Raw genomic sequence first — 16,081 nt, forward strand, 5'->3', positions numbered from 1 at the left:
TTCAGATGCTGGCATCCTATATGGGCTCTGGTTCATGTCCTAGCTGCTCTACTTCCCAATGCAATTCTCTGCTTATGGCTTGGAAAAGCAGCAGAGGAACGCCCAACATAGGAAACCTGGAGCAAGCTCCTGGCTCTGGATTGGCTCAGCTCTGGCCCTTGAGGCCACTTTGACAGTGAACCAGGGGATGGAAGGTCTGTCTCTCCTTATCTGTAAATCTGCCTTTCAAATAAAAATAAACAAATCTTCAAAAAAAGTTAAGTTGCTCTATGATTAAAACTGTGTTATAGTTGGTTACTTAAGCTAAATGTATAATGGTGGTATTAAGAAAATAAATTTTAGATTACTAAGTTTATTTAAAATATGCTGGTGTTCCCAGGCAAGTGTCCGTGGTTAGGAAAGAAAAATTATGAAAGAAACTCACCAGAAAGAAAAAAAACAAAATCTGATTATGAGGACAAACTTGAGGATTTCTAAGGAATTAACAGCAAGAGGACAGACTGGCCTAAGCCTTTGCAGGGGAAAAATGGGTAGTTAGAGTATAATTTGGCCATCAGTACGTTATGCTTTGATGGGAAGAATCCCAGATGGTTATACTTTATGGAAAACATAACTAATTAGGAAATACTTTCTCAGAATTGCTAACATCAACAGTTTTGTGTATTAGTCACTGTTTCATCAGACCCGTTGAGTAGTTGTATTGCTTTATGGCTTGGGAGCTTATTAATTTCCATTCTTATTTAATTCCCTTTTATGACCACTAGTTTGTTAAGGCAAATAACTTAAAGAGGTGAAATACCACACAAGCAAGGGGCCAAGATTGACACGCAGGTATGACACTGTACATCAACAGTTTCACTGAGTTTGCTTTCATAAACACCACTTAGGCATTCACTTAAAAATAGAAACATTACAATTCCAACAGAATAGAGAACATCACAAATTCATAATAAAATGACTAACAAAAAAATTCCTCCGGGCGTTTTTGAAAAATCAAACTTGTCAGTCTTCCAAAAACCTATCTGGAAATTAACTGTGATGCCTCATTTTCATCACGTGAAGGCTGCTGCTGGTGTAACGTGTGCTCTAAGATCGCGTGAAGGTCGGAACGTAGCTCATGGAGCTGGGCTTCGATTCTCATCCTCACACATTCTGTGAGCCTTTGGACATAGTCCTTCACTTCTCTTCGGGTCTTGTGGAAAATGGGCTTCGTTTATAGTAACTGCAGGGATGCATTTGGTACTTGGGAACATGAAAGAATGTTGGCTCATGTTACTTAGCCCTCCTATACTTCACTAGATGAAAAACTTTAGAAAAGAATTTGTCTTCGTAGAGCAGTTTCAGGTCCACAGAAACGATTGTGTAGACGTTGACAATTACTCCCGCTATCCAGATCCTTCCTCACAGTGGTGCAATGATCACAAACAATGCAACTACACTGACATTACACTGACAGCGAGTCCCCAGCTGACGGCTGGGTTTAGGACAGGGCAGGTCCATCTCCAGCGGCACGCGTCTAACCTTAGAGGGCCAGTCACCGCAGTGTCCTAAAAGGCCTATTGTTCCTGCTTTCCCTTCAACCCTGGCAACTACTGAGCCTAGTGTCCCTATGGTTTTCGTACTTTCCTGGGTGTCATAAAATGGGAACCACACAGTGCACATTTAGGATTCCCCCGTGTCATTTCATGATTCAACAGGCCACTGCTTTTCAGCAAAGAATAAATGGCCATTGCATGGATGTACCATTTGATCGAATCATCTACTCAAATACAACTTGATCCCTCCCAAGTGTCAACAGTTACAAATGAGGCTGCTGTGCACATCATACGCAGGGTTTTATGTGGAATTTTCAACTTAAGTTTAAAAAAAAAAAAAAACAGCAACTGCTAGATCCTATGAAGGCGTATTTCGTCTGGAATGGGCCACGTTGCATTCCTACCCACAAGGAATCAGGGTCCCTGTTGTTTCCCCAACCTCTCAGGATTTGGGGTTGTCACCGTCATGGCTTTTGGCCATTCCAACAGGTATGAAGCCAAGGCCCATCCTGACTTTGGACCCTTCGTTTCGGGAAACCCAACATTTCTAAGAGATGCTAACCCTGAAGAAAAGCTGCGAAGCTACTTCAAAAATTCGGTGGGACACGGGAACTAAAAGGTAAATTTATTTCACTGCAAAAAAATTTTTGAATTTCATTTTGCAGAACATGCCATCTTTCATAAACCGTTGGAATACTTTCCCATAAATGCATTTGGGTGGAAATTGAAGCAGTTTTCTAAAGTGATGCCCATGTTTAGCTTGTTCACCACCATGCCAGGCCCCCAACCCCGTGTTTCTTGGATGAAATTGGTGTCACCTACAATTAGTCTTCCAGGAAAACTATATTCAGAGGAAGCCAGGATTGTACAAAACAAGTGAAAGTGCTTAGGGAGAAGCACTCTTCGCCTCGTTTACTTGCAGTTAAGCACAAGCTTTCACACCTTCCCCAAGCCTTTGATAACCCGTGCCGACCCCGCTCCCACTGTGACCGCCTCCTGGGCGAGTCCTCAGCTTACAGCTGCACGAGCGTTCAGTGTGACACACTGTGACACTCCGTGTGACACCGTCATTTATACCTGAGGAACCGGGCTCGGGTCACACTCCTTGCACAGCTCCGCCCCGGAGCCAGCGCCCCGCTCCCCTGTCACGGACAGACCTCGGGAGGGACCGGGTGCGACACACAGCCGCTCGAGACCCCGGCTCCGGTCCCCACAACCTCACACGCGGCGTCTGCAGCGCCGGCCTTCCGCCACCGGCGCCCGCCCCACAGCGCGGCTCCCCCGGCTGCCACCGCAGGCAGTTCGGCCGCGGGATCCCCGCACCTTCCCCGGAGCCGGCCCCGCGGCAGGTCGGGGGCCGCCCGCTCGCCCGCTCGCCCGCTCGCCCGGCAGCCCGGCAGCCCGGCTCCTGAGCTCCAAAGCAAGCCTCCCACAGCCCGGGACCTTTTTCGCGCGCGCCGACCCGGCCGGAAGTGACGCGCGCAGCCGTCACGCGAGGGCCGCCCCACGGGAGAGGCGGGGGAAGGGAAAGAGGCGGGGGCCGGGGGCGGGGCGCGGCCGTAGCTCCGTTTCCGGTGGCTCGTCGCGCTCGCTCACTCCAGCTGCAGCCACTCTCGCCCGTGGCTGCTTCCTCCATCCTGGTATTTTTTGGAGCCTCCATCCTGGTTCTTCCCAAGTGCCCGGACCCAAAACAGGAAGTAAGTGCGATGGAACCTTCAGGTCCCAACCGCCGCCGGGGCCGCTCCGCCCAGCGCAGCCCGTCCGGCCCCCCGGCTGCCCTGTGGCTGCCGTCGGCCGGTGCCAGCTGCCGCCCGGGCTCCGCGGGCGGGCGGGGTCGGAGCGGGGCCTCGGTGACGCTCAAGCCGCTGGCCCCGCACGCCCGAGGCCGGGGCCTCCCTCTCCCGGCACGGCCGGCGGCGGCGGCTCGAGCTGCCGAGCTGAGGAGAGCCGAGTGGCCGCCCCGGCACGGCTGCGATCCGGCGGGGGCGGAAAATGGCGGCGGATTCGGAAGAGCTAAATGGCGCCGGGACCCCTGGGGGGGTGGGGTGGGGAGTGGGGTGGGTTAGGGAGCCTGGACTTGTGTGCCCCAAGTGTTTCTAGTTTGTCTCCTTTGTTGGCTTTTCCCGGTGCGGTGCTGAGTCCCCGAGGAGCAGCGAGCGGTGGGCTTGGGCAGGGGAGAGTGGGGGGCAGGTCTCGCCCTAGATCCCCCCCGTTTTATTAATTTTTGTCCTTGTTGGCGTCTCGGACTGTCCTGCCCTGGGGGTCGCAGCCTCGCCCCGTGGCTCCGGAGAGCAGGGGTGGCCGGCGCGCTTTGCTGTCAGCCTGAGGAGCGGGGAGGGTCCCTCCGGGGTGCTGGGCCAGTGTGTCGGGGGGCTGGGGAGGGGAGTCCGGGTTCCCGAGACGTTTGCCTGAGAAACTGTCAATCCCTTTGGTCTTTAAGCGTGCACTTGGTGGGGAGACTGGCTTCTGGACCGGTGGGCGTTGTGCCCCGGTCCCCGGGCGGCGTTCCGTGCAGCCCAGGGACGCCGGGCGTGTTGGGGGGCCTAGGCGGGGGCGACACCCGCCCGAGGGGCTCGGCGATGCCCGCTGCTCGCGGCCGCCCGGCTCCTGCCGTCCCCGCCGGCTGCCAGGGGGCGAGGCTGTGTGCCGGAGACGCGGGGGAAGGGGACACGTAGCACTGGGCGCCTCTCGACAAGGGCTTGCTGCTCGGGCGGCTGAAGGCTCCAACAATGCGGTGTGCAACTTTCCTAGGGGACCGTCCCGTCCGTAGCTTGTGAGCTCAGGGCGGAGTAGAGAAAATAATTTTTTTTTTTCTTTCGCCGCGTTGGAAGTGCTGCACACGTAGAATCAGTTTTTCGGCTAAGCGTTTCCCTGTGTTTCCATTACTTCAGACTGCTATCTTGAGGGTGATTTTTAACTTCGTGTTTTGGGAAACTTTAGGAAGACAGCTGTGTTTAGTGGCTTTAGTAATTTTACCACCCCCTGAAAGACCTTGCCGTGGGTTATACACCAGAAATCTTAATGTTTTTCCTACGATGGTATCGCTGTGTTAAGATTTAGAAATTGAACTACACTTTAGGAGGAGAATAAAAGATTGAAACTACATTCTCAAGTTACATTTTATAATTTGACAGAAAAATTGTCAAAGTAGGAATAGTTTGTGAGAATTTTTTTTCTCCATTCACAGGCAGCTAGTGAGAAAAAAGTGTTATGAAGGACACTTCCCATGACATGTGATGATTTTTATCTCATTTTTAACTCCCAAAATAGGTGTTCTTAGGTGTTTTTGTGTGCCTCCAAGGAAGCTAATTTTTTTTCTCGTTTTTTTAGTATAGGCTCACCTCAAAAAATGTTTTTTGGGACTGATGTAGGACCTGCGTGTTCTTTGGGAATCTAATTGATTGCAGTTGCGCTAGATGGTGGAGCCAAAATGCTATTGCCCTGTATTCGGCAACATTTAATCAGTAAGTACTGGGTGTTCTGTACTTTAAAAATTCAAGTCCACATTTTTAGCAATTACATGAATAAATAAGTACTATGAAAAATATATTTCTGCAGTTATCATTTAGAAATATTTGAAGGGGAAGGAAGCACAGTTAGGATTTAGAGCTCTGACAGCGCAGCATGACTGGGAAGAGAAACCATAGCCCAACCAAGTAGGTGTCCTCTGTAGTGTTTGTCGTGTGTTTGAAGCTGTATTTCCAGGTTACCTTCCCCCTCCGACCTTTAGGATGGGGCGAAGTTATCATCTTATCCCGTGTGGTGCTTAAAGGTTGGATAGAAAGCACTGGCTGGTATTGAAAGAGTGAAGTGCTGCTCTCTGCGTGATGCTTTTCTCTTAGTTTCAGGTAGCTCCCTAGTACTGGACTCTACGACATTGGTGTTACCAACTTTGATGTTCTGAAATCTGCTTTTCATTATTTTTGAACAGTTGCTTTCATTAAGCTCTACTAAGTACATAGGTTAAAATGATTGCCTCTGAAGAGGAGAATATGGAAGAAGTATCCTTAATCAGCTGCTTGATATGACTGTTGATGAAGTTTAAAATGTTTTCGGCTTTTAATTTGTTGAGTTCTTTATTTAGTATTAGTTCTAAGTAATTTGTGTTAAACACATATTGGGGCTGGCTGGCAGTTTGAGTTCCAGCTCCTAGGCTTCTGGTCCAGCACCTTGCTAACCTGAAAAAGCAATAAACGATGGACTGAGTCCTTGAACCCCTGCCCGGAGCAGCCCCAGTGAATGCAGTGGTTTTGGGAATGAACCAGTTGATGGAGGATATGTATATCTCTTTTTCTGCCTTTCAGAAAAATTTTGAAAATATAAACACATTTTGTATTACAGATATCAAAACTTTAGAACAGCAATGAAGTTCAAGTGTTAATCCCAATCTAGTTTCCACTGAGATATCACGCTGCCTTCTCTCAACAAGTCCTCTGATAGTCTTACCGCTGTCATTTTCAGCACATTTTTCCTGAGTCCTTTGGTATCAACTTTTTTTTTTATTTTATAACATTTTTTTTTTAAATGGAAAGACAGATATACAGAGAGGAGGAGAGATAGGAAGATCTCTGTCCGATGAGTCACTGCCCAAGCAGCCTCAATGGCTGTTGCTGATCCATTTCGAAGCCAGGCACCTGGAGTTTCTTGTGGGTCTCCCATGTGGATGCAGGGTCCCAAGGCTTTGGGCCGTTCTTGACTGCTTTCCCAGAGATAAGCGGGGAGCTGGATGGGAAGTGGGGCTGCCGGGATTAGAACCAGCACCATATGGGATCCCAGCGGGTGCAAGGTGAGGACTTTACCCACTAGGCTACTGCACCTGGCCCAATAAGCACACACTTGAAATGCTTGCAATTTCAGTTCAAAAATGTTTTTCTATTTTTATGTTAAGTGATGTAAGATGATTCAAAGAAAGTTGTAAACTTATTGGCTATGCATGAAACACAATATAGTTAAGATGTATGATACTTGTTTGATTTCATGTCATTTCCTCCTTTGTCTTTTTGGTGCTTTGTGAAGAGAATTTTTTGCAGTAAAAGCTACCAGTGTGTTTTGATTGCTTTGTTCCATAAAGGTAAACAATAAATTTAAATTAAACTGTTTATCATGTTTGGTTTTTTTTTTTTAAATTTCCAAGTTTGTGAAAGGACACCCCGTAGCATGACTAAGCACTGGAAGTAGGTTCCTTGAGAGAAGCCTTCTGTGGGTCAGTATTTGTCCTGGCTTGTGGGATGCTGCTCAGAAGGTCCACATCCCGTGTAGAGGGCCTGGCAGTGTGTCCTGCTGGTGCCCTGGCTGATGCAGGTGTTTAGGGAGTAAACGGAAGGAGGGCAGAGCTGTTTATCTTTCTCTATACTTGTCAGATAAATACAAAATTTAAGAAGCACACTGGAGGACTCTTGATGAACAATGTTTTTTTCAGATTTCAACCTGTTTTCTAAGACTTCATGCTAATATGCCCTCTTAGGCTATTCCTCCAAACACCAGTGGTAAAAGCTGATTGTTCACTTCACCAGCTGGGTTATATAGCGAGATAATTATTGACTCAATTTATTTATTGTCCATGTGTTCCTTTTATTTTAAAAAATTGTATCTTTGAATGACAGACGAACACAGGGTTCAGATCTCCTGGCCCTTCAAGTAGGTGGTAGAGACCCAACCACTTGCCTCCCAAGGTCTACCTATATTTATAGGAAATTGGAAATAATGATAATGGAGGGTGGGTGTCCTAACTGGCATCTTAATTGCTGAGCCGGGTGCCTGTCTCTATGTGTGTCTTGGTGTCTGCTGAAGAGAGGGTTTTAGCGATCATGTGTGTGATGCAGTGAGTCAAACTGGCTGGCACTTGAGACACCTGCATTGTGTATCAGAGTCCTTGGGTTTGATTCCTATCTTAATTCCCTATTCCTGCTGGTGTGCTTCTGGGATGGGAGGTAACGGGTGGTTGATGGCTTCATCACTGGACTCTCATCCATGTGGAAGGACCCAGAGGGAGTTCTAGGTTCCTGATTTTGGCCTGGTCTACCCCTAGCTGTTAGAGGCATGTATCGGAGTGAAACAGTAGATCGAAGATCTCTCACTCTCTCTGCCTTTCAGTTTAAGATTTTTGTTTTAGGAGTCCAGGTGAGTCTGGGCAGCAGCATGAGTGTCTGGATCCCCCAGCCACGTGGCTGTGGCTGTGGCTGCAGCTGTGTGAACCTGTGCTGGGCTAGGTTTCCTGCTAAAGATCCTGGCTCCCATCTACCACTGGTGGGCAGGTGGAGGGTCCTGGGTTTGTCCAAGCCTGAGGTCCGAGAATTTCCTCTGTCCACAATGACCATGCTGGGGACGGACCTCAGGCGGCTCTAGGCATACTCATGGTCATGGTTCCGCCCAAAACTGCCATGTTGGTGGGTAGAGTCCAGGTAAGTCTCAGCAGCGGCGTGAGTGTCTGGATCCCCAGCCATGTGGCTGTGGCTGGGGGTACCCGTGCCAGCCCAGGCTTGCTGCTGGGGAGCATCGCTCCCCATTCACCACTGCACAGTGGCAAGCTCTGGGGTCTTAGGTGTATGGAATTACTGCCTAGAGACATGCATGGATGAGGCCACTGTACATGTAGGTGAGGAATGGATCTTGAGTGACATCCAGTGACAGGGCCAGTGTACTAGGAGGTATAAGCAAGGGGACTGAGACCTGGTGGTTTGGAATGGAAAGACCTTTAGGATCTTTATGGGTCAAATTGATATACCAGCCCGCATGGGAGTCCTGGGTTGATCTTGTTAGCATGGAACATGGCTGACCACCATATGCCAGCACACACACAAGCTGCTATGGAAGAGGGCCTGTCTGGCAAGGCTAGATCCCAGTAACTGACAGTGTTGGATCAGGGGATAGGTCACATTAGACTACGCCATGACACCAACCAGCAAACCAGCATGCAAGAGAACTAGATCCAGAGGTGGATTCTGTAGGGAGTGTTTGCTAAACCCTCTGGGACTACAAGTCCTGCTGGTTAGCTTGAGAGTTGGGATGGTGATGGACTGAGCTAGGCATGACCATGGAACTCACCAATGCTCACTGATACTGGGGCTGGGAACAAGCAGGTCAGGTCCAGGTTGCAGCACCCACATGAGCACCCTAAAATGGTGTGGGGTGGCCTGGGCCACACCAGCTTATACAAAGGCCAGGACAGATGGGACAGGCTATTTTGGATAAGGTCCAAGCACCTGCTGGCAGGTGTGAGATCTTGGTCTGGAGGTGGCCTGAGCAGGGAAACCCAGAAAACTCCTCTAGTGGGTGATAGCTCCTGCTGATGAGTACATGGTCCAGGCCCAGGTGTTGGGCAGGCTGGTCAAGGTAGCTCCATTCATCTCAAGTGTGTGAGTTGGTTTTGGAAGGGGGCAGACTGGACAGGGGTGATCGAACCATAGCCCGCTGGCAAGTGCAGAAACCAGAATGGAGTGCGACTCATGCTGGGCTAGGCTGCCACACTGGTGGTTTGCGTGAGACAGGAATGAGAGCAGCCTTAGCAGGGCCACATTGTACCACCTACCAGCGAGAATTGGGACTGAGGGCAGGCTGGGTCAGGCTAGGCTGTGGTATCCGAAGGCAGAGGCCAAGACAGGTGAGGTGCTATGCCAAGCTGGGTCAGAGCGACTACTGGGACGTGCAAGATCTGTGCCTGGGATCACGCCTGGTTGGGGAGCTAAGGGGGATGCCCTGACTGGATTGTGGTTCCCACTGGTGAGGGGCCAGAGTGGGGGCTGTGGTCTGGTCTGAACATAGTTGCAATGTCCCTCGACACAAGTGTGGACTGGGTCTGGGGTACACCATACTTGGCTAGACTCTAGCACCCATTGGAGCACTTGAGAACTAGGATGGATGTAGGGTGTGCTGAGCTAAGTCTCTGTCCCTGCTGAGCCATGCATCAGCTGTGTCTGGGTGTGGACCAGCTTGGCTGGGCTGTAGCACCCAACAGAACTGGAATAGGTGAGGGCCAGTCAGGAAAGGCAACTGTTCCTGCTAGGACAGGAGGTGGACTGAGTGGGGCTAGCCCATGGACCCACCCGAGTGCACGAGATCTGGCATTGGGAGAGGTTCTGATGAAGGAGCTTGGGGAACTCCTGTTAGGACACTGTCTCTGCAGGTGAGCCTAAGTACCAAGAAAGGGAGCAGACCAGGCTTATCTTTGGCTCAGGTCTGGTGCGAGCCAGGCTGCACCAGTTTGTATCACCCACTGGCAAATTCAAGAGCCGGAATGGAGTGTGGGTCATGCCAGGTAGGCCACAATACCAGCCAGTTCACATTAGGGTCAAGACTGGGGCCTGGCTAGGCTGTAGTCCCCACCAGCATCAGCTGAAACTGGGGTGGTCCGGGCCAAACCAGGCTACAGCATCCACTGGCAAATGCCAAGGTGAGGCAGGCCGTGTCAGACTGGGCTGCAGCACACAATCAGCACATGTGAGACCAGGGGGAGAGTGGGCAAACTGGTAAAGGTTCTGCAAGGAGTTCCCCTGCTGGGCCACTATTCCCACTGGTAAGCATGAGAGCTGGGATTGGGGGCAGGCCAGGCCAGGCATGGCTGCAACACTTGTTAGCCTGCACGTAAGCTGGATCAGAGACAAGCCAGGCTGGGCGACTGTACCTGCCGGTACATGCATAAACCAGAGTGGGTGCGGGCTGGTTGGGCTTTGCCACAGCATCAGCTGGCCAATACTGGCAGAGGGGGAAACACTGTCCAGCTAAACTGCAGTACCACCTGGAGAGTGCAAGATCCAGGAGTGGGAGTGAGCCCATTAGGGAAACAGTGGGCACCTCCCTCTTGGGTTGACACTCTGACGGGTGAGCGTGAGAACCAGGACTGGGACAGGCATGGCTAGACAGTGGCACCTGCTGGCACATGCATGGGCTGGATAGAAGGATGGTTGGGTTGAACTAGGCTTTAATTCCTATTGGCATGTATGAGAGCTGAATGGGATGTGGGACAGATTGGACGAATCTGCTGTACATAACTGGTAACACGGGAACCAGGGCAGGGTACAGGCCTGGTGGGGTTATTACGGTTCACTACAACTAGGCTACAACTCCCACTGGTTTGTGTGGGGGCTGAGTGTATGGTGGGCAGGATCAGGCTGGACTGCATCACCCATTAGTTTACATAGAGGACAGGGCTGGAGACAGCCGACCCAAGCAATTGCGACTAACAGTGCCTGCACAGGCCAACTTGAGCAACAGACTGTACCAGACCTTGTATTGGCAAGCACATGCAAGAATTAGGTCTGGGATCACCTCAGATGAAGTTTCTTTGGGAATCACCCCAACTGAACTGCTGGACTCAGAACCCCAAACATGAAGAGAAGTGCAAGTGCCATGGTCAGCCCTGGGCCGCCTCGGTGGCTTAGATGGAGCAGTAGACAGCATATCCAGGTGCACATGGAGGATATGGCAGTACATTGGAGTCTGCAGAGGACACCTGGTACCATAACAGAGGAGGGAGAACAGAACAAATTGATCAGCTACCTCAACCATGTGTGTTGGCAGTGAGTCTCCTGGGCAGATGCATACTCTAAGGTGGATTGTGTCAGCCAGTGGATTCTGGAGAGATTTCATCATGATTGGAGTGGCAAAATCGGCAGCAATTTAGAACTGTTGAGCTATCAAAACTGCTTGAGCAGGACCCTCAGCATGCCCCGCATCGGGGACCCTGGGCTGGGTGGGAGGCTGGGTGTGCCTTCTCCCCTTACTTCTTCCTTCCCTCCCCTTCCCCAGATACAGGAAGAAAAAAAGAATGTGAAAACAATGGTCTCACCCACTTTCCTCTAGCCCTTGACCCTTCGCACCCTAATCAAACATGTAAAAATTATCAAAAATAAAATTTTAAAGATTAAAAAAAATCTACATTGTAAATGAGAGGAATGTGATCTTTAAAGTTTTTGATAGTGCCTTAACTAAAAGTATTCAGTTTTAAATGGATGAAATCCTTGATCTTGTACTGAGTGAAAAGTAAGCCTTTTAAAGAGCAACATGATTTTATTGCCAAATGCACCTTAAAATGACACATTGCTAAGTAATTCTCTTTACTCAAGTAATGACAATGTTTTCAATAGATAATTGAAGTCAACTTTTAAAGCAATCTTAGGATATGTAATTAAGTGTTGACATTTTATAGGGCATAATCATATTTTGTCGTCTTGAAATCAAGCAGCAGTAAACCTTAAGTGCCTTGAGTCAGTATGTTTTATGTTCATTTATACCACTTTTTCTCCACAAAGTTTAGAGAGGCACAAACCACGAGGGACCTGGACTTAAAGCATCCTACCTCAAGTGTGAAGTCTCTGGTTTTTTTTTCTTGAATAAAATTGGTATTCCAGATGATGTTACTCTGTGGTCTTGCCTACTTTCTTTTCGAGATTTATTTACTTGAAAACGCTGCAGAGAAGGAAGAGAAAGATCTTTGATCATTTGGGCCTGGTGAAAGCCAGGAGCCACGAGCTCCTTCGAGCTGGTGGTAGAGGCCCAAGCACTGTTGGCCAGCTTACAGTATTTTCCCAGGTGCACTAGCAGGGAATTGAGTCAGGATAATTTGGAAATGGAAATTCCACCCTGAAATAATCTGTTGACTGGAAACTTTATGTGGATGCCAGGATAGAGAGTATCAAAAATTACTGTTTAAACTCTGCAATAAATAATAGGTCTAAGAGAGTTATTTTGTTATGCTTATCCCTTTTTGTTCTACTAAGTTATTAAGTGATGTCAGCTTAGTCATTGAAAACTATAAAAACCATTTTAACTTTAAGTGTGAAGATATGCATAAGATCTATTCCAAGTTTGTGTTGTACCACTTTTCAGGTATTGTTTTTCTTACATTTGTTAGGATTTGGTTGCTAGTTTAAAGATTTTTTTTTTTTTACCAAAGTATGAGAACATGCCAAAATACCACTTCTCCAATTAAAATGGCTGTTTAAATTTGTCTTCCCTCTATTATGTTTTCTAGTGCTTATTATAAAACTGATACCTGTGCCATACATAACCCATTACAAAGGAGGAAGACAAAGCCAAACTGGGTTTTTGTGTTAATCTACACCAGAAAATTGATAACAGAGTTGGAAATCTTGTATTTCCCTGAGAAATCAGATGGCAGAGAGTTCCAAAAGTTGTTAGGCAACTCATCCTAACAGTCTAATATTTACGCGCACTATTAGATAACAACTATTTAGTGCTCACTTCAAAACTCAAGCTTCTCCAAGAGGTGTCTGTGGACTTTTTCAGTTCCTCTCTATTCCAGGAGAGCTTCTGTCCCCATCATTTGTGCTCTGATATGCCACATGACACTGTTACTTATCCATTATCTCAGCAGCAGTCAGCATAATTGGCTGCTTAAATGCTTATGAAAAATTATCGTGTTTCTCAGTTAACACATTCCTTTGTATATCATTGGCTGGTACTCCTTGGTTTCCTTACCTTGTCTTCCTCTTGACATTCGGAAACACATGAAAGTAATACAGCTTGTCTTCTGTAATCTAGATAATCTTGGAAAAAAATATTTGTTTGCTGTTAACTATGTCTCTAATCCTGATTTGTTGAGATCAACTCATGTATCAGCTTAACATCTTTGTTTGATTTCTTGGGGGGTTCTCCAACCAGAGTATTGTGCTTGAGTCCTGACCTTAGGATCAATCACATGGACCTGAGCTCCAAACCACGGGACTTGTATTGGAGGGCTGGACCATCTCAGCTGCTGTGTACAAATGAAGAGCATGCCCAGATGAACATGGGAGACAAGACAGCCAGCTCATTGAAGCCAGCAGAGGACTCCAAGCACCTCATCAAAAGGGGGAAAGCAGGGCAGTTCTGCACACTGGGCACACAGCCAGCCACTGGCCTTAGTATTCTCATCACTAGTATCACAAAACCAATAGCATTTTAGAGTAACCAAGACCTTTCAAGTAATACCCTTGGAACATTTCTTCTGCACATCAGGGTCTCCAAGGCAACAACAAACGACCGTCTTAGGGCAATGATGGCTTCTGAAGCAATACACTTCCTACCTCAACCCTCAGCTGACACAGGAGAAAAAACTGAAACATTGATCTTGCTTCCCCTCTCTACCCAGACCATCTCTGTCTCCACCCTGATCAGAGATCCACATAGGTCTACAATACCCTCACCTTTGTAACCAATATCAAGATAAATTTTTTAAAATGTAAATTATTTTAAAATTCTTCATTAATTTTTTTTTTTTTTGCGGGGGGGGGGGGGAGATCTTACCGGTGTGTGTTCCTGTCTATGTCTCCAGCCTCTTTCTCTCATGCTCGGAAGCTTCTGCCATCCTGGTTGCCTTTTTTTGTAGCCAACGGGCCAAATTGGGTCTACTTCAGGGCGGTTCTGTTAGTAGCTGGTTCTTTGCATCAGTGCCGTTAAGGTACAGTTCTGTGTTCAGTGTGATACCATTGTTTTGAAAGAAGCATGTGTATGGGGGAAGGCTGTATTGCTATAATGTTTTTTTGAGTGAAGCAATGATGGAGGACTGAGGAACTGATAAAATTCTTTACCTGCTTTGACTAGAATGGAACGTATGGACTTCACTGTATACCCACCCTTGCTTTTAAAAACTGTGTTGCCTACTAAAATATTACAAGTTACATAAATGTTACTATGCTGACATACACTTCTCAACTACATGGATGAAAATGAGGAAATTATCTTTTTTTAAGATTGTTTATTTTTTATTGGAAAGTCAGATATACTGAAACGATAGAGAGTAAGATCTTCCGTCTTCTGTTTCACTCCCCAAGTGGCTGCAGTGGTTACAGCTGAGCTGATTTGAAGCCAGAAGCTAGCAGCCTCTTCCAGGTCTCCCACGTGTGTGCAGGGTGCCAAAGCTTTGGGCCATCATTGACTGCTTTCCCAGGCCACAGACAGGGAGCTGGGCAGGAAGTGGGGCCTCTGGGATTAGAACCATATGGGATCCTGGTGCATGCAAGGCGAGGACTTTAGCCACTAAGCCATTGCACTGGGCCCTGGAGAAAATCTTAAGATGGCAAGATTTTGTGAATTTTTAATTGCTGTATGCATTGTCACGGTTTTTAGTAAATATGAAGTGCATGTTACGAATGAAAAGGTATGCCAGTTAATTTACAAAGTAATTTAGACTCACCAAACTCTTTAACAAGGGTTGTAGAACTTGAAAAAGAAGCCAAGATTCCTGAGGTAAAGCTGTATACTGGTGAAAATGCTAATTTTAGCTAATTTTTGGAGTAAGTTTATGGGTTTTAATCTTTTGTATTTCTTTTTGCCATCTTGTGATCAGTACTACTGACAAAGAAACAACCAGGAATGTGAGAGGTGATAGTTGCTCTGAGGCGTTCCTACCTCTGCTGCTGCAAACCATGTGCAGTACTGCTCAGTTTGTACACTGGAGTGGGGCAGAGGGACACTGCAAAAATGGGAATTCTAACTCTTATTTTTTGTTGAAACATTCCTATAAACCCAAGTCCTGTTGTCTTTAGTTCTTTTGTTAGCCTTTTCCATGAAAATGAGAAACCCATTGAAAGAAACCTGTAAAAACTAATCCTTTACAGTTTCTGAATATGTTGTAGTCAAGATGGCCTGTAACTTACCTTTTCTGGCCTAATTAAAATTTTCCCACAGATCTCTAGTAGGGTTGTTTACTTTTCATGATTTCTGGGTAAAAAATGTTACATTTTTTTAATAGTTCAAGATGAAATGTGCGAAAAACAGATGCTAATAAAAATTATAACAAAACCGTCTTTACTGATAACATTTAAGGTGCTGTAGTTGACATACACAACCAGGTCATATTACATAATGGTTCCTCAGTTCTGCTTCAGAGAACCACTCACATAGCTTAGCCTGTTTTTGTTTATTTCAGAAAATATTTGCCTGATGAAAAACAACTTATATTGAGAAACTGGTCATGAACTTGGGTGTAAGATTTTATTTGTGTCATTGAATACTTGAGCATTATTTCTATAGGCGGATTTCCAAAAGAACTGATTTTGTCTAACCCTTCCAGAATTAAGGTATCCTGGGAACTTGAGTGTCATCAAGATGCACATTGACAGCTCTCGGTTTTTGTTCATATTGGTCCATGCTGTGCAATGCTGTTGTTATTTTTTCAGAGTGTGGTACAAGTACGGACATGGGGGAGAAACAGTTGGGATAACATGAAAGTGATGCTGGTGGCTAAGAGCAGGCGACTTGCTTCTGCGGGAAGGGCTACCCCAGCTCCATCTGTTGTCTAGGTAAGAGCTTGCCCACGTGGCAAAGACTTTGCTTTGTGGTTTTCAACTTTAGAAGTAATTAGGTTCTTAATTTTTATTTCTTATTATTTTGAGAATGGCATCACCTTTGTAAAATGAGTGATGTTGATTTCCAACTCTTAAATTTATATTTTGTAAAGTCTTAGTGAATTGTTGAATTTTTACCATGTAAATGTGTAATATATTTCATTTTCTGCCAGAAGAAAGTACATTCATTTGAATGGTAAATTCTTTCTGTGAGTTGACAGATGCCTAGTGCATAAGCCAAGTAAATAGAGTGATTAATTA

The 16,081-nt window shown here is 46.9% G+C and overlaps 1 protein-coding gene across 6 annotated transcripts in view; it reads left to right on the forward strand.

Annotated features, from left to right (window-relative positions):
• The first annotated feature begins 3,088 nt into the window (after positions 1–3,088).
• Positions 3,089–16,081, forward strand: part of DMTF1 (cyclin D binding myb like transcription factor 1) — a 42,413-nt gene continuing 29,420 nt past the window's right edge. For 3 of the 6 annotated variants that reach the window (XM_040964912.1, XM_040964915.1, XM_040964908.1), the window contains exons 1-3: positions 3,120–3,232; positions 4,866–4,999; positions 15,653–15,775. The gene's annotated coding sequence lies outside the window, so the exon portion shown is untranslated. Of the gene's footprint in view, positions 3,233–3,609; positions 5,000–15,652; positions 15,776–16,081 lie in introns of those variants that run through there. The other 3 variants (XM_040964913.1, XM_040964910.1, XM_040964909.1) reach the window with 3 other exon arrangements.

This window comes from Ochotona curzoniae, unplaced genomic scaffold, assembly GCF_017591425.1.
Source record: "Ochotona curzoniae isolate NIBS_2020 unplaced genomic scaffold, NIBS_Ocur_1.0 scaffold_3835, whole genome shotgun sequence".
NCBI lineage: Eukaryota > Metazoa > Chordata > Mammalia > Lagomorpha > Ochotonidae > Ochotona > Ochotona curzoniae.